Source organism: Argiope bruennichi, chromosome 8 (genome assembly GCF_947563725.1).
Source record: "Argiope bruennichi chromosome 8, qqArgBrue1.1, whole genome shotgun sequence".
Classification (NCBI taxonomy): domain Eukaryota; kingdom Metazoa; phylum Arthropoda; class Arachnida; order Araneae; family Araneidae; genus Argiope; species Argiope bruennichi.
Genome location: NC_079158.1, coordinates 71,744,620 through 71,769,688, shown reverse-complemented (window position 1 = coordinate 71,769,688; position 25,069 = coordinate 71,744,620). Strand labels below are relative to the sequence as shown.

Sequence of the window (25,069 nt, the reverse complement as noted above, 5' to 3'; positions counted from 1 at the left end):
TTTGTTAAAAATTATTTTTGTATGATTTTCAACAATAGGTTTTTTATTGTTACAACGAAATTCAAACCATTTTTATTATTTCAAATATTGAAATGCGCTATTTTCTTTCATTATTGAAAGCTAAAGTAAAATGATTCGACTAAATACTTGATCAGTTTAAGTGAAGAATCAAAGTGAAATTATATTTACACGAAAAATAATTTGCAAGGTTAAATTTAACTTGAGTTTTAATGACACTTTGATGATATGAGACTCAACTGCATTAAGGGATAAGTGAGATATTTAATAAACATATCTACAAAATATCTGTTCATCTAAGTTCGATTTGTAAAAACAATACAACAGGCATTTCGGTATTAAATATTTAAAAATTCTTAGAAGAGGAGAAAATTCAGGGGAAAGAAATCAAACTGAGTCATACAATTACGATATTAATGACTAATATATAAAAAAAAGTACTGATGGACTAAATGATGACATCTGAGAAACTAATTTGTTATCGAAAATGAAAATATTCTAATTCAAAATGGTAACGCTGTATCATCTAAAGATCGCTGCTATCTTCTTGGGGATTACATCTAGTAACCCATTTGCAGCTTAGGAGAAAGTGGAAAGGGATCCAGAATTGTGAAAGAATATATTTAAGCTATTTCATATATTTAAAATAGAAATGAATAGATATAATGTTCTGATGCTATTACAAAATCTGTAGGTGTATCTCAAAACCAATTTCTAATTTCGTGATAATTTAATGATTAATAAGATTAATTTTTTGATATTAAATGCATAAGAATTTTAAAAATTACCAAGCAATAAATTTGTTATCATTAGAAATTAAGATGTATATTTTTTTTTTCTCATAAATCGTACGTTCTTATTTTTTTTTTCCCCTGATTTGCAAGATTAAAATCGTTTGCCGATTAAATTTATTTTAGTTGGTAGAATGGTTATTATTATTATTATTATTTTGTCATTCAGTGAAGTACTGACGCATGCCTAAATGTATATTTTCAAATTTACGAAACAATAGTCTTATTTTGAAAATTCATAGGAACATCTGTCAATTTTTTTAAAAATCAATAATCTATCTTAAAAGTTAATGTAAACAAATCAGTTTGTTCACCAATTAAAAATCAGAACTGACTACGCTTTCGTGATATCAGATATTCTTGTTGTTAATATCTGTGTTTTATTTCAACAAAACCTAGATCAGATTTATAATTAAGTGTCAAACAATTTTTTATTAATTTTTTTTTACTTATTTACTGCAATGCTGTTAATATTCATTACTGTTGTATTTCTGATAATCTTATCGTTTAATATGCATTTTAACTGTAACAATCAAGTTGCTTAAAGATGAAATTGAATAGCAACATTTTAGCTTACATTGCTTGATTTTTTACCACAGCAATGGAAACCAAAAAGAGTGGGATTTTTTAAACTTCTTAAAAAATTCATTGTTTGAAGGGTTAAAATCTGATTAAAATTTCTTTCCAAAGTGTAAAATAAAAATTTTTAATGACTGAAATTCAGAATTAATATTAAAAAGGCAAAAATAGAAATGTTGTAAAGCTGCGTTTTGAATGCTCAATGTGGTATTATTAGCTTGCCTTTTAACTTTCGATTGTATGTACAAGTAATTTTAAAAAGCAAATTTAAATTATATAATCAAAATTAAATTAATTATAACAATATATCTTAATTTCTAATGATACTAATTTTTTTCATTAAGATTAGATTTAAAAGTTTATCATAGAATTCCCAAAAGTTGATATTTTAACAGCATTATGAAATTGAAAATAAGTGAAAATATTGTTTCATTATAACATTCAATATCCCGTTGAATTAGATATATCTAATTGAAAAGAAAAAAAAAATGGTTGATACCAATGTTTAAAAAAAAAATTGTCGTATTTATTTTGCTATTAAAATTTTCTTGGATTTGAAAATAAATTTCTGATAAGGACAAAAACAAATTATAAAAATCTGACAAATTCAAAAAAAAAAACAAAAAAAAAACTTTTTTCTTTTTCTTTTTTATTGAAAGAAATATTTGTTCCTCACTTCATATCAATAGACAAGTCTAAAAAGTTGACATATATGTTAAATGCGTAATTCTTTTTATAAAATAAAGAAATAACTACAGACTTTCTACTTCTGTTAAAATTTTTAAGCACAGAAAACAATTTAAAATCTTAAATAAACATATAGAGCTAGTAAGTAGCTATTAAGCAATTAATAGGCGTTTAATAACTGCTAATTCTTTATAGGCAATTTCCAAAAATCTAAAATAATTTACAGGTAAAATACTGATTTACTGAAAATGAAATTTATATCCAAGTATTTGAATGCACTTGATGAATAAGCATTACAAAATAATCATAATATAAACTTTTTACTTGAAAAAATAAAATCGGAGATAATTTAAGATTTGGTAACAGCTACAATGAATTAGAACGCTTAGAATCAAGCAGTTTAATATTTGCAATAAGTAAAGGCCAGTGTTTGAAAATACAATCTAAACATGGAAAGTTTTGAATATATACGTAAGTGGACTAGTTGCATACAATGCATGCAGACGGTTAAGAAAGAAATTCATACTTCCAAAGATTAATTGTCCAAAATTTTTTGTCTAACTATTTTCAAACTAATTGCAGTACTATTATGTCAGGCCTTTGACATGTGCCGAAAGTTATGCTAACAACTTATTGCAAGGCAAATGTTTTTAAATGAAATAATATAAAGAAAATATATTTTAATATAATACTGTTATAATAGCATTTTAAAACTGATTAAAAAATTGAAAGATTGTTTAGAATCCGAAGAGTAAAATTCAATAAATATCAATATGGAAATCGGCTAACTAAATAAGATCGTTTTTTTTTAAAGTTAATTAATTTCAGAATCAAGACCTTTAATTTGCACAAGCTAATTCTTTGTAATGCAGTGCGTAGACACTATAAAGATCTCTATTAAATATGAATTTAAACTAGCACTAATTTTATATTCTAATAATGAACTGAAAAATAAATGTAGATTATGCTCAATTTTTTTTTTAATTGGAAGTCAATAATTAAAGATATATATATACAAGACAAATTCGAATTCAGTCTTAGAGAAGTTTAGATAAAAAGGTATTTATCTAAATTAATATAAAATTAGTTTCAAATATAGTTATAATTTCAAAAATGCCATATCTCTGCTTACCTGTAATGACGAAACAGTACCTTAGCTGTAGCACGTGCTGAAGTGCAGAGATGAAAAAAATTTAACGGGTGAAAAGTCAACTTCGTCCCTTAGCAACGCAACACACACTGACTGTGAATTGAATAAAATTGCTTCAACAGGTTAGACGAAGAAATAGAGACAGCATAAAATTTCTCGCCAAAATATCTACTTTTTTCGCCAAGCGTGAAGAATTTTTGTGTTGGAGCAAAAATTGCTTCCAATTGGTCGTAATTTGGGCCAATAGGAAGGCCCAACATTTTCAGTTACTCTTCTATCAATGTGTCCGATTTTTGACAATGATTGATGCAGGGGGACAGTTAAATAGAGGGGCTTATAACAAAAGGTGTAAAGATGAAGGAAAAGCAGAAACTTATCAGCTTTTAGGAATTTTTCTTTTTTGTTGAAATTCCAGGATATGTTATTAACATGTGAAAGAAAGATAATGAACGTTCTTAGGTTGATAATGTATTTTCATCTGTTTTAAAACATAAACTAGATACAGATGAAAAATTTGAATAAGTGATTACAATTCTAATTCTATTGCTTAACCCTTTCTAGGGCCGTGGGAAGTATGCTTCCCACCAAATTTGTATGAAATTATGTAGGCTGGCATAAGTTTTGACAAATTTTTTTAGTAAAACAGAAACTAAGATGCTTCAGTTCTGTATCTTACACAAAATGTGTCTTGATTTGCGACTTAATTATTAATTAACCAAATTAATTAATCAATCAAATTAAATTTATCTAATAAGCTAAATGAATCCCTTTTCTTATTTTAATTTCAAGCCTAAAAATATTTTAACATAATATGACTAGAAAAAAATGGCCCTTTATAGGGTTAAAAAAAATTTCAGTGAAAGAACATTTAAAACGCGTTTCGAAAATGATTATAGTAAGCTTGAAGCTAGATAAGAATTTAAACATATTTGTGAAGATATTTTTTTTATAATATTTAAAAATAAATTAATTTTAAGCATAGATATTGATTTGTAACTTATTCAACATTCACATGGAGCATACCTATATTTTATGTGTTCAAGCAGTGAAGAGCAAAAATTTCTGTTTAATTCAAAACTTTCAATATGATTTTTTTTTTTTAATATTGTTTCATAATATGATTTTGAAATAAAATATAGCCAATAAATCCATAACACAGCATTTTTCTTCTTCTCCGATTTCATTATGATTCCAAATTTACAAATGGTAAATTTTTTTTAAATGATTTAGAACTGAAAAGAATGTTGATTATTCATTTTATACATCTTTATTTTTCTCTGATTAAAAAGTATAAAAACGAAAAAAAAAAAAATCGTAAAATGGCTTATTATTATTTTCTTTCCCATTTCTTTAATATAGAATTTCAAACAAAAACAAATATATTTTTTTTAAATTCTGAGATTCATATCCGTACACAATATATTAATCTAAGTATGATGTTCTATGCATTATATTATTTAATATCTTCCTGCTTTTTTTACATTTGGTACAAAATTATTTGTCTTAGTTTTTGCTCTTTTTTGAAAAAGTATTTGATCTGTTCAATGTCCTTTTATTTATTTATTTTGATATGTTCCTCTTCCCTTTCATGAGTGCTATAAGCTTTATTGCTTTCGGAGCTATTCCTTTACTGGTCCCAAGACTTTAATCTCATTAATTTAAAGTGGCCAAATTATTTGTGGTCCAATATGGACCAAACAACAGCGACAAAACGTTAACATTGTCTTTAAAGTACTTCAATAAATTTATTATATTAAACTGCAATCAAACAAGTTTTCTGTCTGAAGATATAACATAAACTGTTACTGACTTTTAAAGGATATAAGAACTTTTAATCATGGGCCGGGATAGCCAGCTTGGTAGGGCGTTGGATGCACGTCCCTTGAGTTGCGGTTTCGAATCCCACCGGCCGAAGACTCTCCGTGTGTGTGTGACTGGCGCACATATAAATATGTAGTGATCACAAAGTCCTCTATGTCGAGAGTAGTACCACTGGGGGTACGGGAACAGGGGTGATGATTCTCAGGTCTAAATTACTATCTGTGGATGAGTAAATGAAGTGCACGAATGAAATCCGCCGCGTAAAAAGGGTTGTGTCGTGTGTGTAGCTGTCTTTCTCTTGGCCCTAGATGCAGTTACTGAGGAAACAAAAGACGGGCCCTTGACTTAAAATCATGACTTATAAAGTCAGTGGGCTTGTCTATGACAAATGCCGTTAGAAACAACAACTATTAGTCATACAAAACTATTTAATTTTTGATATCTAAATGTAGACGCTTTCTCTAGCTGCAACCACGTAACGTTTTCTCTGAAAAATGACGCAATAAATCACATTTACATTTTCGAAACGTAAGTAGTTTATTCGTTTAGATCCAAATCTCTTCTTATAATAAAAATGAATCTGTATATGTGTGCTATACACAGGCCAGACCGATTTACCTAGAGTTACCAAATTTGGTATAGATATACTCTGGAGGAAAGTAATGTGCACCTAGGAGCGATTTTTTTGGAAAATTTAATTACAATTTTAATTAATTAGAAGCTAGGCTATTTTTTTCTCGTGATAATTTCCGAAACTATTTCCACTCAAAAATAATCTTTACGCCTTTTTAAAATCCGCAAAACTTATCTTTATACAAATAACAATATAATAATACAAATAACTGCTGTAAAATTCTTTGATATTTTTTAAGTATATTTTAAGCAGAATTTTAAGTATGTTTCGCAGCAATAGTCGGATTCTGTTTAACATCTTTGCAGTTTATAGGGCGAATAAAAAAAGTGATGGAAGGTAATTGACTCGCTGTAATATTATGGAATTGGTTTAAGTTAGAAAAGATCATCTACGCAATAAACATATAATATGTAAGATAATAATACGACTTTAATGTTTGGCAATACGAAGGAATCTTGGACATAAAATTATTTCCAAGCAATCTAACTGAAATTAAATACAGTAGACTCTCGATTATCCGCGGGCGGGTTATCCGCGCCTGCCGCACTAAGGTTTTTTTTTTTTTTTTGCTTCCAAGCAAAAAGAAAATGCTTCCAAAGCAAGAAGCAAACACAAATGACTGATTTCTTCAAAAAGGTGTAGTTTTACAGTTATGCTTTTGTAATTACATAATACATTACAGTATTAAAACAGTAAATATGTATTCACTTTTCTGTGTATCCTTGACGCCTCTCGTAAGTACAAAGCACTTTTCTATTTTCATTAACAAAATGCATTTTAGGTTAGTTTTGAGTGATATACTAAAATATTAAGAGTTAGTTAAACATTTCCTGCTGTTTATTTTACGTTTTATTGTACATAAAACGATTTTTCAAAGTTGGAATGACTATTTTCTTTTTTGCTATACCCGTTTTTAGCTTTTTTCGGATTATCCGCGATTTTTGTTATCCGCGGCGGCCGCGCCACCCAGTTCCGCGGATAATCGGGAGTGTACTGTATATCCAATATCTCTGGAGTACCAGCTGATCACCAGGGACGACTGTTTATTTGAATAAAAATTACGATGCTAATTTTAATTCGGCAACACTTCACTAAAATATTTTTCTTCCTAGAATTTTCATGGCAGAATAAGGCCGGATTATGAAATAGGCAAATTAGGCAAATGCTTGGAGGCCCTGGAAACCTATAAAGGGCTTATAGATTTTTTTTTTTTTTTTTGCGATATTTTGAAGGTAATTTAAGTTTTTGCTTTAATTTAATACACAAAGGCCTTATAATAAGGCATATTTAATTTAAAATAAGGCGTTTAAATTTCAGAATATTATTCATATTTTTAAACCATTTCCATATTGTAAAATCTATTGTTGTCCTACCACATGTAGTTGATTAACTTTCAAGACTTCAGTCCAAGTAAACTTTGCGTTTATGTATTTAGATTTTAAGTATTTATATATATATATTTATTTAAAATATTTTTTTTATTTTAAATTTAACACACGTGAGCGGTTTAAGCCATTTCTGCCGAAAATTAACCGCAATTAAATATTTTCTAATTTTAGTTTGCCTAAATATTGGTTATTTAAAGACTTCTTGTTTTAAATTAAATCAACGACAAACCTCTGATTACAAAATTTTTTTTATTGAGAACACTATTCCCCCCCCCCTTAAAAAAAAGACGATTCTACAGAACAACAAAATATTTCCTCGTTGTTTATTAAATTCACAAATTTTAAATTAATTTATTACATAACACAGAATTTAAACTGACAACCTTTGCCTCAACAATTTTTCTTGGTTAAGGAAGTTTCAGAGAGAAGCTCATATTTTTATTTTACTTCTCCGAAAATTCCTTTAAATTTTACTACCATATTAATTCGCTGCAAACTGAAAAATTTATTTTTCTATTGATTTTTTCTGTGCATTTTGCATAATTGGTAGAAAGATTTCTTCTTCTTTTTTTTAAATTATTTCATTTATTATTAACTGTCTTAGCGAGGCAAGATATTCTCAACTTAAATTTCAAATGTGTATCTTTTAACTGTAATAATTTTAAATTTAATTTTTAGGTATCAAATTTCAGGTTTTGTAATGATTTAAAATAATGCTTCCGCAGGTATATTGCCAGTCTTTTCCATATCGTATCTATACTTATAAAAGAAGCCTGATTAGTAGGGCATTGGATTCGCGTCCTTGGGTTGCGAGTTCGAACCCCGCCGGCTGAAGACTCTCCGTGTGTGTGGTGGCTGGCACACGTATTAATCTGTCGTGGTCACAAAGTCCTCCATATCGAGAGTAATACCACTGGGGGTACTGGATCAGGGGTGATCGTTCTTTGATTCAGGTCACGATCTGTGGATGAGTGAATGAAATGCATGAATGAAGTCCGCCCCGTAAAAAAGGGTTGTGACGTGTGTGTAGCGAAGTCAACTCTTGGCCCTAGATGGTGCTACTGAAAAAACAAGAGACGCACTCTTGGCTTAAAATCAATGACTTCTGACTTCTTCCATTAGAAACAACAACAACAACTTATAAAAAAAAATGTTGTATGCGATGTCCAGATAGAATTATCGCATTTGCAGCCATGAAATTGTTTAAAAAATAGTGAATATTGATTCACTTTAAAATCCGGAGTATTTTCAGGAAAAATGCCAGATGTTTTCCCGATATAAAAAAAAAACACCTTAAAATATCACTTAATGCAGTTAAAAATTTGATATGAATGTAATTGAAAGAATTTCATATAGGTGAACTGAAACTGAGAAAAAAAAATAGTCTACGTTTTAAGAATAATATAAAAAATATATATATATTCATATATTTTTATCATAGGAGTACTGATTAATTACACTTTTAAAGTTAAATTACGTGCTTTCGGTTTTTCAAACCCATGCATATTAGATATTTTAGTGATTACCAAAATGTGTCCTATTTTATAAGTTTAAAATTATAAATATATATATATATGTGTTTATTGAAGGCGCAAGGACATTTTGAGGATGAATCAGATAAGAAGGGTGCTTGAAAAAGTAACGGACGAAAATCCAACATCTAGGTGATACCTTACAAGAAGGATACTGAGGGAACCAACTGGGTAAATCTGCACCATGAATAATACCTTTTATTGATTGTGATAGTAATAAAGAACGTCGGCGACCCCTCTGAAGTTTTCTTATCAATTGAGGACTCTTGTTAACAAACGCAAAGTTTAAATATTGATTGATGGTTTTTTGTACTACTGAATATTCCCACGGACATCTGGAAGATGACCACTGATTTTACTACTGTTCGTTTCAGTATTCTAGACGACCACTTTTCGACGATTCTAGGAAGGATGAGCGCATTTCTGAAATTCTTCGTCCTTCTTTGACCTTGATTTTCGCCCTATTACTTCGCCCCTATACTTTTTCGTTCAAATTTTTTTCTTTTTTCTTTTCTCACGCGTATGTGAGTATGGTGTCGTTTTTAAACGTATTATTTTAATTCAGTCCGCGGAGGAATCAGAGTTTATTTTATTGTTAGATGTAAACACCTCTTTCTTTCATCTTTCCCCTCACCCCTATTTTGAAACATTAAATTTGTCCTAAAGCATGCTCGAAAGCGAGGAGGATTTTAGAATCCGTTGTCAAACAATACTTAAGACAGGATTTGTAACTTCTGCTAGTAGAATATTTTGTCTAATTGATTTTAGTTTCTTTCTTGCCTGGGACCACGATGGAACCTCGATTATACGATTTAAATGAAGCCAAATTACATTTGGATAAATGAAAGTTCGGTTTAATATCATAACTTAATATGTACTCGATTTTAAATCATTGCTTTTTAAAAAAATTTAATCAAATCTTCCACAATTGTTTATTTGAAATTATAAAACTAAATCGACAAGTACTATTATGTATTAAAATTTTAATAAACTCTTTTGATTTATCTGTTATTTCAGAGAATGCGCGAATATAAACAATTTTTGCTGTATTCTTTATGTTTTCTCGAAAATTCTTAAGGATGTTTTCAGAATTATATCTTCCTCCCTTTCAACAACGCAAAATTTTCCGACACATTTATAGTACCCCCCCCCTTTTTTTTTTACTTTCACATTAAAGTAGAAAATATCCGTCCGTCTGTCTGTGACAAATATAACTCAAAAACACTTTGAGCTAAACGATTGAAATTTAATATACGATCTTTACACCAAATTTACAGATTTCTATACAATTTTGAGGAAACTCCATTCATAGGAGGTTCGGCTGTTCGATTATCAGTTAATATCATAATTACAAAACAAAGAGAGTTTGATCAATAAAATTCGGTACACAGATTTAACATCTATAACTTATACATCTGCCAAATTTTGTGCCAAATCCAACTGCCGGTCTGTATTTTCAGAAAAATGTAAACGCGAAACTTCACAAATGGAGTGACAAATATTTCAAATTTGGTGTGGGATTTTGTGACTACACGTGCAGTTTTATACCAAATTTTTGTCTCAATCTGTTGAGAAAAATGTGTCTAAGACACAAATTAAATTTTTGGATACTATTAACGCATGCCAGGGGTTAATAAATCGCCAAGGATGACACGACAGATTCCGTAAAAATGCTAAATTGTCGCCAAAAGTTAATGTTTCGTAACTATTGTACACCAATGCAATGCAGGCATTCTCTGGTACATCTTTAATAGAGAGTATGGAAGAAATTTTGGAGGAGAACTTTCCCGCTGGTGTCCCACAGAAATTGCTCAAATCAGTATTAAAGTGCTGAAGAGAGTATTTTTTTTTTTTTTTTTTCAAAAGCGTTATAAATTGTGAAATACAACTACACGACAGCTGTCTTTTATAAGCTTTTTCATCTAAAAAATAAATTCTTGTGTCATTTTTGATTCCAAGTTTTTCGAAAAACTTCGATGATTTTATTAAAAAAGAAAAATGGATAATACAGCTTAAGTTTTTGTTTCTCAATTTTCTAGCTTAACTGATACAGATTCAATTAACGGAGATTCTGCTGTATATTTTTTAAGTTTCTCTTATCATTATTTTAGCTTAGGAATTTTTGAGCACTCTCATCGGATGATAATGTTCATGATGATATAAGTTCATGACTTTCTTTAATTTTTTTTTTTTTAATTTACTTACTTTTTAAATTTTATTAATGCTTGTCTTTTGAAATCCTGGTCTATTGCTTTTCCTTGGTGGAACCAAGCTATAAATATCTTTCCAATTCTTGTAACTGAAATGTATAACAATATATTTTAAAAGCCCCCCCCCCCTTTTTTTTTCTATACAGTAGAGTTTTGTTCATTCGAACATTTTAAATTCGATTTCACAATTCATTAACATATTTTGGTAAAAATATCTTTTATACAGTAGAACGGAACTAATTCGTATATTTTTAATTCAAATTAATCGTGATTCTAATTTTTTTTTCTCTGATCTTTTGCATTTCGTATTGTTTATATTAAGAAATAAAGCTTAAAATTGTTACAAAACAAACAAACAACAACAAAAAAAGAACACTTCTGAATTGTTATTAACTGTTAAATATATCAGCACCTTTTCTCCTCCGTTATAGTAAATGAATGATTTTTAAGACCTTTATTTCATTTCAGCAGTTGAAAACTATGTAATGTACTTTTTTTAAATTCCCACTTTTTTGAAAAACTTTCAACAGTTAGATGTTCAGTGTACTCTGTTTTTTTCTTTCTTTCTTTTTTTTTTTTTTTTGACGATTTTTGTACTATTATGTATTCTTCGAATATTAAAAACCTTGTATAATAATATATTATTATGCATTTTTTGTATATTATTATGTATGGTTTATTAAAATTGCTTATTTAATAAAATTGTAATTTTTATAATTTTATTTATTTAAACTAACCGCCTTCGACAACCAGCTGATTCACCAGGATTAACGGTTGCTAAATATCATGTAAAACATGAATGAGTGATTTCCTAAACAAAATATTTTTACATCCTTAAACATTTACGACATGAAATTTGCACATGTTCTTCTTGAGTCCAGTTACAATGATAAAGTTAAAATATTTTATCATAGTTTAATCGTTTTATCATGCTTAACTTTAAGTGCAAGTCATATATGATGTCGCTAATCATTATCTTACAGTTTCAAGCGGAAGATTAAGGACCCTTCAGTTGGTGATTTCCAAGACCCTCCCCCCAGCATTATTTTATTTCTTTGGGCCATTTCTATGTAATTATAATTTCGGCTATTTATAATCTTTAATTAATTATCTTGTAGTCTATTTAATTAAATAACAAAAATATATGTCAAGTTTTAATGATTTTGCTTCACTTTAATATTACTTCCTTTTACAACTTCTGAAATAATTATTGCAAAATTTTAATTACAATTGTTAATTTTAACTCTGAAAATTTATTTTGGGGCCATAATATTTCCGGAAGTTATCACGGAAAAACAATAAAATTTAACTTAATTTGTAATTAAATAAAATTCTAATTAAAAATTTAAAAAATGCTCTGAGGTGCACATTTCCACTTTCCCAGTTATATATATGCCAAATTTGGTAACTCGGGCTTGCATAGCACCAACGCACACACTCATTTTTATTAATAGTAGAATTACTTACTTTTTATTCAATAATTATGCAATATTTATTAAAAATGAATTTTCATCCAAATGAATCTCATCTCTTAGTTTAAAAATAGCCTTTTCTTGCTGTACTCACGTCCAAATCCAGTTTTCTTGATTGAATTTTTAGATAAATCTAACTTTTATTGTGCTTCAATCAGCTTTAAATTAGCTGGCATTTACTAAAGTTTTGGAATCGTATTTATCCAGCACAGGTTTGAGATGCCTTAGATGTTTTGTTTCCGCTGGAAATCATATGATAGAAAAATGAAATAAAATAATCAGCATTAAATAAATAACTAATAAAGAATATGAAAAGAAAATGAAATGGATGAGGCAAAGAATAAAGAATCCTAAAGTAATGAAATAGTTAATGCGGAATGGAATATATATGTGGACTTTATAATCCATAGTATAAATGATGCGGCATTTTTCGTAGTCGCCAAATTTAACATAAAAAGTTTTCGTATTTTTTAAAACTTTTATTTTGTTCTCTTGTTTATAAATATTCTTAAATTAACCACTCTCTATTGGCATTTTGAATAAATCACGCATTCAGTATACATCCTTTAGTTTTCAGTTTTGAATGAAGTGTGTTAAACGAAAACTTGCCAAGCATTTACAATATAATTTATTTCTTAAATGACTTTGGAGTCATAAAATTATTTAATTATCGTATGGAATTCCGTTAAATCGTATGGAGTTCCGTGACATTTATAGAAAATTCTGTACTAGGTTTGAAGGGATTCTTTATACTCAGTGACATGCATGGGGTCTTTGGGGGGGTCTCAGTGACATGCATGGGGTCTTTGGGGGGGGGGGTCTCAGTGACATGCATGAGGTGAACCCACAATTAGGGAGTGTTACCGGACTATCCACTATGAATAGCATTTTCGTAACTCCTGTTCTCTGCTTTGTTGAAATGAAGGGATTCGGCCAGTAGTTTCACCATTCGAAATTTTGATTACCCGTGTAAATTTTCGGAAATTTAGGACACCTGTTTTTTTTTTATATTTCGTTTATTTATTCTTGAAAAGTTTAGCAGACTGCATTTTCCTGTTAGTATAACAATATTGTTCCCAAATCTTAAATAATGATGCAGAAATTTGGAATATCATACTCATTATCATCCAACAATTTTCGTTATGAAGTAAAAATTCAGAACTTCTAAGTAAAGTAGGAAATAATGTCAGCCTGAAAGATAATTATACAGAGAACTCTCTCTCTTTCTCAATCTCATTATTTTAATTAAGGAAAGACTATTTTTTAATAATTCTGGATTATTTACATTTAAAGATGGAGAAAACCAAGAAGCTACCTAATCAAATTTATTTAAATATTAGTATAATGGAAAATAGTCGTTTTAAAAAAACATCCGTTGAACCTAATTCCTTATATCCGTTTAATAGATTACTAAAGCCGTCTGATAAGAATGATGGGAGCCCAAATTTCACAGATAGAAAAACTGTACCATTACAAAGAAATGAAATCTTTAATATTAGATGTAATTGTTTTTTTTTTAAAGAAAATTCAATTAGCTTCCCTTTCCAATTTCTATAGATATAAAACGATAATATTTCACACGCATTTCTTTCTATTTTCGCTATTTAATTGTCTTTATTTGAATTAATTTTATAAAATCAAAATTTTGAATTGCAAAAATATCTTGATTTAATTTAAAATAAATTTTGAGGTATAGCAAAATAAGAGAACAAGAGGTTCCAGGAATCAATCTGAATAAGGGCCTTTAGATAAGACCCTAATGCATTCATGTTAAAATGCCTTTTAAAAATCAGGTATAATGGGAATGAGAAAATATATATATATATATTCATTAACCAATACAAAACTATTGATAATGAAAGAATGTGGGAGAAAAAGATCATAATATGACCCAAGTGCCATTTTTTTATACATCATTGAAATAAATTGCTAACTAACAAGTGTTTTCCGGCTACATTTCACTAAAGTAACAAACGAACGCTTTAAATCGAGAGGGATAGAGCTTTTCCAATGATTTTGTTTATGTGTTGGGTTGTTATTAATTCAATCATATAAGTGCTTTTCATTATAATAGCTTAATTATCAGAGATAACTTTTAGCGTCAATTACACTTTTGGATGTTCTAATGCATAATATTTATTTGTACAATTCTCTTTTATTTTAATCAGCATATCAAACAAAATAAATTATTAATATATAACTGATAACTCATCTTTCCCCCTTAACGTTGATTCCTAAACCGTAGAAGTTTGTGGATCACTAAGTCAGAAATTGAACTACGCGAACCATCACACACCCGATTTGAGCGGCAAACCTTCCAGGGGCTAAAAAAATATTCTCACGCGATAGAGAGCGAAGATTCCACCATGAAAATCTTTGTAATTAGGATGTGGAAGAGTGCATTTTAAGGCAATTTTACGTATATTTATGTTTTTTTATACGTGCTGTCGGATCCTCCCACTGACTGATTCCAATGTTCTTATGGACTACCCGTTGGAAGCTATTACCCTATAAAAGCGAATAAAATTTTGAAAATATAAACAAATGATTTATTAACAAAGTCTTTGCTGGCGAGTGTTTTTGAAAAAAAATAAATAATAGTTATGTTTAATTTCAATAAATTCTTTGTATTTAACCCGTCAGAACAAGCACCGGGTCTTTTTCATCCCAATCTATCGCCTTTGTGCAGAAATTCTAAGAATTTATAAAAGTTTATTCATGTTACTTTCTATACCTTTACAAAGTAGCTTGAAGAAGAAGACTAGAACAGCAGAAATCAATGATATAATGTATCTCATTTCTTACTGGAGGGTTGATGTCAAATTGACCTCCTCCGTGTGCTAATGTTTCAGATTCTTTTCATGTTACTGCTATGAGAGCATACGAAAGAGAACAGCAGATATACAAAAACTTTCTCGCAAGCTCTCCTATTGATATTGATAGTACAGCAAATTAGTCAGATATTGATGACATTTTGGGAAGTGATCATCATACAGAATTTTTACAAAACGCAGGTTTGGAATGCCCAAGAAAATCTGATGGAAAGCCTTTTCCTGCTTATTAAAAAAGAAGAAAATCCTTTTATAAAATGCATTCCTTTATAATATGAATAAATTGTCCTGAAATTCACATTAAAATTCATTTTATTCTTAATGAAAAATGCTAATTTTTTTTCGTATGCATATAAAAATGAAGGACAAAAGCTGTGAATTTTTTAAGTTGTATGTTTAAGCTTCTTATTCCAAAAATTTCAAATGTAAATGTGTAAAATATATATTCTCTTATTCTTTCAATATTTTTATTAAAAAAGAAAACTTCTTTTAAAATTAATAAGTTTTATATGAACTGAAATTGGAAACAGGAAATGAATGCAGAAAAGCTATGGGGAAAAAAAGGGCTGAATTTTCTTATTAAAAATCGCTTTTATTTCTTAAATAGAACATATTTACATATTTACGCGAAAATATGTTCAGATACTCTGAACATATTTTATTTTTATACAAATAGCTAGTATGATTAGGAGTAAGTGCCTGAAAATTTGGGGTCAAAATGACCCCACATGTATGCTAATGTTTAAAAAAAATGGGTGCATGTGTTGAAGGGTTAATTTGATACTTGTGTTTCCTCCAGAAAGCCTTTTAAATTTCAAATTGAAATAGAAGTCTCAGCAGCGTTATTTTAGAAATCTTAAACCTAACCTTCTCGTAATGCTGCCAAATGTTTTTAATGGAATTTTACCCTCAATTCTCTGGAACATTTGAACCAATAAATAAATACTTCATTATCCGAATCTTTTCTTTCCTATACAGTTGAGGTATATATTTCATCCTAAAAATATTTCTGTACTCAAAAATTGTCGAAATCGGATTTCAACCCATCTTATTTATATCTTTCAAAACTTTAATATTAACTCTTTATTCAAATTAAAAAAAAAAAAAGTTTTTTTTTATACTGTCCTTTTGACAACTTTACCAAATTTCTGTATACATACAAAAGATATTGAAATCCATACTTAAAATAATAACAGAAAAACAGATTTCAAAAATTAAGAATGTAAACATACTTAACTAAGAGTTTAATTAACCAAAAGCTGAAATATATTTAGAAGAAGAATCAGTTTAGCAGAAGACATCTTGTTAAAGCTTTTGATTTTACATATATTTATAATAACGAACTATGATATAAAACAGCTAGTTCTTGTTTAACAAATGATCATCGCTTTAGATTAGATTCAATAATTTTTTACATTTTTCTTAAAACAATTTTTTTTCTTAATAAATTATGCAGATTACAAACGATTTTTATTGTTCTACTTGAATATTTTATAAATAGTAAAGCTGAACTGTTTATATAAGTTCTGAAATTTCAAGAAAATTCCAGGTTTGCAAAGTGTATTTGAATCTATTATGACATGTTTTCTTCAAAATTTCTGATAAATATATTGTAAATGTTTTAAATATAATCTAGAAAAGAAATTTTTAAAAAAATCACATGAATACATTAATTCTTTTATACGCAGTTTAACATTTGACATATTAAATAACTGACATATGTTCAAAACCAGTGCAAGAAATCATTTCCCAAATAACTAGAACGAAAAATAATAGTGCAACTTCTAAATTGAATGTTAATTCCTCCCAAAAATATTTCAATCCAGTAGATTATACTAAATTCTGATAAAAGAATCAGTTCTCCGATCCTTTCCTCCTACAAATCTAAGACAATTGAAGGAAAAAATTATATTTTTTGTATTCTGATTTCATTTCAGCTGAAACGCAATAAAATTTTTAATTAACCTTCAACTACAAAGGGTTAAATATCACAAAAACAGGAAGATTATTTTCTCGTTTCTGCAATATAATATATTTAATACTATTATATAATTAAATAAAAATATATCTTTTAAAGAAGGCTTCAATTCAAACTCTGAAATATGCATTGATAGTATAATTTTTACTTTTATGTAACTATATTTGCTTAAAATCATAAGAACATTTAATGAAGGATTGTTCAGTAAAGGATTCGGATAAGGTAACTGATCTCTTTTGCAAATTAATTCTATATGTTTGTGTCAGTTACAAGCTTATAGAATCATAGAACGTACGCAAAAACAGTTGTATATATATATTTTTTTAGAATTTCGTCATTTTTTATTTTTTCAAACTTGTGTCATTTTATTTTACTTATGAATGAAAATAAATTATCTAATATAAATAATATAGTATATGTTGTATATATTATATTGTTATATAATATATATAATTTTATATAATATATACAATTGTTGTATATTGTTATATAATATAGCATATAGTTTGTTGCTGTCCTTATACTGCGAATAAAAATCAGTCTTAAAAAAAATTGGCTAGTTAAGCTAGGCTAAACCACCTGTCGAGCGATAATAATTACAATATTGCAACCCCAGAGATTTCATGCAACCATATAGTTCTACGCAAAATCCCCTTTCCGGGTAAGAAGGGGTCCCAGTTTTAAGCCCCTCTTATTCACAACGACAGGTGATTTTGTTGAACAAATTCTTTTATTGTACCATTACATTTATCATGAAAATTACTAATGTCCTGTCATTTCTTCAAAAAAGATCTCATTATCCCTCCTGTACTTCCCTACAGAAGATAAAAATAATGATCTTTTATAATAGGAAGAAGAAGATGAATTTTATAAGTGAAATGTTTACTTTTCTTATTTATCATACTTTCAAAACCATAAAATATCTTTTACAGCTGTTTGTGGTAGGGACCACCCCATCTGTTACTCACCCGTACAACTTGACACTTTGAAGTAAGGAACGGTAACCAAAGGAGAGGTTTCAGATGTCAATCATTGTTAAGCAAAGCCAGGAACTTCAATGCGAGTCCATGGTATTTGCTTGTTGGAAGGTTTGTTCGTTTCAGCAATCTGAGGCTGGTATTTTTCGAAGCTTGCAATTTGTTAAGGAGTGGTATATTTAGTGTTTATTATGACTCCTAATTCCGAGAATAATTTGAATTCACACTATTACTAAATGATTGTATGGCTTCACCGTGTGGGACATTTCGTTACTAACAACCGATAACCTTTTTTGTCAATCAATATTCTTTTGAAAGCCGGTTGTGTTACGGACAAGTTTACATCCAGAAGGGATTGCAAAATTTTAAATATTATCTACAAAAGTAAGATTTGGCGAAAGATTTTTTAAACAATCTTGAATATTTAATGACTTGATTTTTAATATAATTTAATACTTTTTTATTACAATCTTAATAATATTTACACAATGTTTTATGATAGATGAATTGTTTTTCAATAAATTTATGCAAAAAAAAAAAAAAAAAAAAGATGACAAGTGCGAATGATATTTCTTCCCATAAACAATAATTGTTTTGTATTTAAATTATCAATCTAGCAATTGAGCCTACAATTCTCTTCTTTGCAAAAATATTACCATTTTCATTAATTGAAAATTACTGAATGGGGATTTTGTGCATAAGACTACAAATTGTTCTCCCCTTTCTTTTACATAATAAAAGGTAATTTACATCTATTTGAATACGTTATAAACGAGAAAATGTTAATACCATTAGGGATAAGAATAATATTAAACACCACTTTGTAATTAATTTACTTTATCTTTATTAACAACCGATTATAAAACCTTATTAGAATTATTTTGGGATAGATCATGCAACTTTGAATCCTTTATCAGTTGACAATGACATTTGGATCTTCACTTTATTCTCCATAGTTCTTCATCGAGCCATATTGATGGGTATAGTATTTATCCACATTTCTATGATATCTAATAACTTACACTTAAAGTAAAAAGAGAGAGAGAGAGAGATTTAGAATGAAATATTTTGTAAAAGTGAAAAGAACGTAGGATTATTTTCAATTGAAATTTTTATACCTTCTCTCCTTTATCTCAATATCATTAAGGGATAGAACGAAGAAGAGAAATAAGAAGATAACAGCTAGAACTTGGAATATCTGGTTTTTAAAACAAAAAGAAAATATTTTAACTACAAGAAATATAGCTCATAAGTAAAATATCTCATTAATATATATATATATATATATATATATATATATATATATATATATATATATATATATATATATATATATATATATATATATATATAAATATATATATATATATATATATATATATATATATATATATATATATATATATATATATATCAATTGTATACAGGTTGCAATAAAATAAACATATTAAAGAGAAAAGGTACCTAGAATATATAGCTTCTTGAAATATTCAGAAATTCAATTAGTAAGTCAATGATAGAAGTCATACAATGAAAAAAATAGTTTTCCTAAAGTTCAAAATTATTGCCATTTTCCTTGTTTAAATTTTGGAAATAATAATCAAAATTTTTTAAAAAAATGGCACAGTAGAATTCCAATTATTTCATTTTTCAAGATGTTTTTGAAGAAAAGTAAATCCCCGAACAACATTTTTCCGTGTAAAAATAGCAAAAGAATTCACTTTTTCTGATACGTTTATGTTCTGAAACTTTAGTACAAAAAGTAATTCTACAAAATTTAAACACTATTTTTTTTTTTTTTTTGTATTCATTAAAGTACTACACTATAAACAAATTTCTTTCTTTTCTTATCTAAGAAATAACTTTCTTTGTCATAATTTCTTAAATTAAGTCTAGTCCCAATAAATCCATTATTGAAATTCCACTATACTACAGAAATAATGTCGTTTTTTGAAGAAAAAAAACAACTTAATATTATATTCTAATTATTCTTTTCTATATCAACATTTTTGATGAGCAATAAATTCATAGAAAAACGTAAGTTTAAATATTTTTTTTTTATTTATTTGAGAAATTTTTTTTTTTACTGCTTAGACAAACAGCTTGTTTGTTTTGTTCGTTATATATATATATATTCCCTATATACTTGTTCTAGAAAAGTATTCAGTTTTTTAATTGTTAAAAATTGTTTGATTTGTATAGATGGTTGGCCCAATCGGAATTCGGTAATTTATAGTAATAGTAATTTAATTTATTGTAATGGAATTTTGAATCGTGTGAATGGTTCTACAGTTTAATGAAGAGGCCATATGTAAGATCTGGAATAAAGACCTCTGACTCATCAATCATTTGTTTAAGATGATAAAGTGTCTTCCAAATTTGATAATTCACAGGTGGTTTGCAGATTTTCACGTATCTATTCTACAAATGCTCTATTCTTTTGAAGTTTGAAAGGCCCTTTGGTCAATTCAATCTTATTGCTTGTAAAACTGAATGGACACACACATGGTTCATTATAAATGACCGAAAAGTAAATCGCTTTGTGTAATAGAATAGCAACCGCCTAGGTCCTGAACTGTCAATACTCTATCTTCAAGGTCATATCGTTCTACCGCTCAATGGTACAACAATGGGAGTATGTATTGAAGAGGCAGTTAGTGTGGCTCCCTTCCTCTTGTGGCAATCATTAGTCAAGTTCCATGTTATGTGCATTCCAAAAAACATGGGAACGTTTCGAATCAAATTTGTTCTAACCTGTTCAAACGATCCTTTCCATTTACAGAAATATGGATGACTCGAATAGGTGTAATGCAAGCGCTTTGTTTCCCAAAGAGTATGGCTTTAAAAATGTAAATGGTTTTTAATCCGTATGTTCAGTAGAAGCATTATATTTCTTTATTAATTATTGATTATTTAAAATGATTTAGTTTTTTCTCTTATCGTGAAAGAGAATGGTTGTAAGGGAATTCAATAAATTTTTGAAGTCGATAGGTATTATTATTCCGTAGGGATAAAATTTAATTTTTATTGCATTTAAAATTTTTATTCGGATATAATTGTATACAACCACCAAAATCACTAATTAGATTTATAATTTGAAAGAAAATTAACATGAGTAGTAAAGAAAATAACACAAAATTCAACGAGATTCATATTCAACGAGAAAACTTTTAAATTCCATATAACAGAAACCTATCATAATGGAATTTTGTGTGCAATATTATTATCTAAAAATTTTCATCAAAATAATGCTAACTGATTTTCTGATATGCAAATTTACCGATTATTTTTATTATTTACATTTTTTTTTATTGGGAAACTATTTCTTTTCAGAACAGAGTTTTAAAATCCAATAGAATCCACAACTAACGACTGAGGTAGGGTGTTTATTGTAATTAATTATAAATAAATTGATTGTTCAAAGTTGGATTATGTGCTACATATTCAATCCGTTTTCCATCTGTTTGATTCTTTTTGAAACGTTAACAGAATATACATTTTAATTCTACTATTAACAACTAAAAGCAATCATAACCATTTTTGTTTTAAAAGATTAATCAGAGAGTAAATCAAAATTTTTAAATTCATAATTAACTTATACCATTTTCTTATTTTGTTTCGCACACATGAATACATTCGATATTTTTGAATGTTAAAAGTTAAAAAGATTTTTTTTATATATATTTGCTTAAATAAAACATTAAAGTTATCGCTAGTGGTAAATATAGATAATATATTTCATTCTTTAATTCCTTTCTTGTTTTCTTTCTCTTTAATTCTTGTTAGTTATAATAATATTTCAATAATAGCTTTTTTTTTTTTTTTTTTTTTTGCTGTTGATGTGCAATTTATGATTCATTAAGAATTCATCTTATATATGTGATCGAATACTTGATATTTCAAATTTCTGCTGACAACTAAGTTAATTTAAAGATATTCCAAAATAATATTTTAATTTGATCTATTATTGCACATATCTAGCAAATTGATGAATAAAAAAAAGAAGCGTACATAAAAATAAGAATAAGAGAACACATATTTTGAATATTCTCCATCAATTGCACAAAAATAAACTTCTTTTATTAAACCTCTTTCAGAATTCAAATGTTTGGAATTCAAAATATTTTTGTAAACTCAAAATTTATACCAAATACAAGAATATCTCATATTTTCTTTTTAATTCATTTTCTACAAATAAGACTGATAACTGAGGATATGTATAGTACTGCCAGATCTTTGATTTATAGCTACCAAATTTAGCACATGTATATCATGGAGAATGAAAATGTACTCTTTGGAACGATTTTTTTTAAAGTTTTATAAGAATTTTAATTAATAAAAAATTCAACACAATTTTAACGTTCTTCCAAAAAAAATATTATTGCATAAATATCAATTTAAAATCGTCACAAAATTTTTAAAAATTATTTTTTAATGATATAAATTTTATAGTTCAGCAAATTTTTTCTGAATTTTGGCATTTTTTTCGATTTTTTTTTTCTATTTAATTTCCGACAATACATTATGCAATGTTGTCCGAAAATTGAAACCTTTTTAATTTTTTCATTTAATATTTAATTGCATAATTTTCTTCTACTGTTGGAAGTTGGATTCTGTTTAATATATAATTTACAGGACGAATAGGAAAGTGAAATTACAGTACAGTGAAATTTAAAAAACAGAAAAATAAACCACACATTTACGTTGCTAATCGCACTATGATATTACTGGACTGGTCTACATTAGAAAGATTCATATACATTGAGCAGAACAAACGTAAAAAGTTAAAATAACACTCTTTTAATGTCTGATAATTTGATGGAACCATGGATATGAAATGACACAAAAATAATTAAAAATATAGCCAATATCCTTGCCGAAGCAGCTGGCCGGCAAACCTAACTATTAAATAAAAATGAGAATGCACATGTGTTTAAAGTGAAATTTTTCTACATTTTAAAATGATTTGACAATTTGTCATTGCATTTTAACATCTTTTAACACTTGAGTTTAAAACATACTTACTACCTTAAGAAAAAAGTAAATTTGAAATTTGATCTTTTAAGTAAAAATATGAGCATATAAGTATTCCAGAAGTATTTCGTATGTATATGTCTTTTTAAAAAAAATTTGATCCTTAAAAGAGTTTAATAAAAAAAAGTAATGTTTCCTGATTTGTTAAAAATTATTTGTTTTGATATGTCAGTATAATTAATTATTTTATTATACTTTTGTTCAGTGTAATAGTTTTTTTCATTATAAAAATGAAAATACTACAAATGGGAAAAAAATATTTAAAAATTTGCAATGTCATAAGAAAGACATATTTTTTTTTTCTCCGTTCAAGGAGACAATCTACAAATGATTTTCTTTTTCAAGAAATGAATAATTATATATTATTGTCATAAGACTGTCAAAGCACTAAAATTTTCTGAAATAATTTATAACTTGAGTAATGTAACTTTTTAATATTATTCATAGTATGTAATGATGTATAAATCGTATCTATATTTAAAGAGGCTAATTTTTCAGCGTTTCAAGAGTGAAGATATTTCATGTTTAAATGTAATACATCAAACTTAACTGTTTGGAAAGTTCTTCTCTGTCGAATATCATTTGCAGTGGAATTTTTTATATTTAGTTAGAGAGAATGGAAGAAACTAACATTACTTTCTTGCATATGTAGTATAGAGAAATTATAGGAATTGTCAAAATTCGAACATGAGATTTTGACGAATCTCCATGTTTTAGACTTCTCTGAGTACTTTTAGAAAATGTCCGTCTGTCTGTCTGGCACAAAGATAACTCAAAAACGCTTCGAGCTCAACTGTTGAAATTTAATATATGGTTTTAGCACCAAATTTGCAGATTTCTATCAAATTTTGAGTAACATCTGTTCAGAAGAAGAACGTCTGTCCGGCTGATCGAATATAATTTAACACGATAACTATAAAAAAAGAGAGCTAGATAGATGAAATTCGGTATACATATTTCACATTTATAGTGTAGATACCTATCAAATTTTAAGCCAAATCCAATAAAGGGTTGACTGTCTGTCGGTCTGTACTTTCAGAAACAAATAAACGCAATAATTCAAAAGCGCAATTTCTTAAATATATCAAATTTGTTATGGGATTTGTCACTACAAGTGAAGCTTTGTGTTGAATTTTCGTTTGAATAAGTTGAAAAAAAAAACGTACCTAAAACACAAATTCAAATTTTGGATACGATTAACGTATGCCAGGGATTAATATCCAAAAACGCACCAAGGATCACCCGATAGCTTCAGTAATAATGCTAAATTCATGCCAAATATTAATATTTCAAAATTATTGCATGATAAGGCATTCTCTGAAATAGAACTTTTATTAGAGAGTATGCTAGAAAGTTTTAAGGAGGCCACTACCACTGGTTTTTAAAGAAAAGTAAAACAGAAAGAAAGAGAGAGAGAGAAAAGGGTAAAATGTGCAGCTATTAAGCGCTTTGTATTAAATGTTAGTACTCGCAACATTATATTTTCTTAAAAAGGACTTCCCTAGTTATTATTATTTCCTTCTCTGTTGAATAATAATGATCGTCCGTGTGATTTTTTTTACAAAAATAATAAAAATTTTATAAATTTTTTCACAATCTAGATTTTGTTAAAAGCTATTACACATTTTTTTTTTTTTTTTTTTTTTTTTTTTTTTTATGTTGGAAAAAAATTTTAAGAATTCTTGAAATATATTCAGAGAATAATACGTCTCATGGTTTCTTCTTTGTGGGTTTTCTGAAGTTTCATTTTGGGAAAATTGAAATAATAATATATTTCTTCTTTATTGTGAAATTTTCCAAAAGAACACTTAAAGGCTTACCTACATTTAAAAATATTGAATAAATAGAGAAATAAATCGGTAAACATCAAAAACAAAATTTCCTTTTTATTATTATTCATAATTTAATTCTTTTGTTATAAATTACGCCAATTTTTTTTTTTTGAAAAATTAAACACGTAGAAAAAA

The 25,069-nt window shown here is 27.6% G+C and overlaps 1 protein-coding gene across 1 annotated transcript in view; it reads right to left on the bottom strand.

The window, feature by feature from the left end:
* Window positions 1–3,316, bottom strand: part of LOC129980524 (uncharacterized) — a 37,645-nt gene extending 34,329 nt beyond the window's left edge. Inside the window, exon 1 of the mRNA XM_056090866.1 lies at window positions 3,208–3,316. The gene's annotated coding sequence lies outside the window, so the exon portion shown is untranslated. The remainder of the gene's footprint in view (window positions 1–3,207) is intronic.
* Window positions 3,317–25,069: the final 21,753 nt, after the last annotated feature.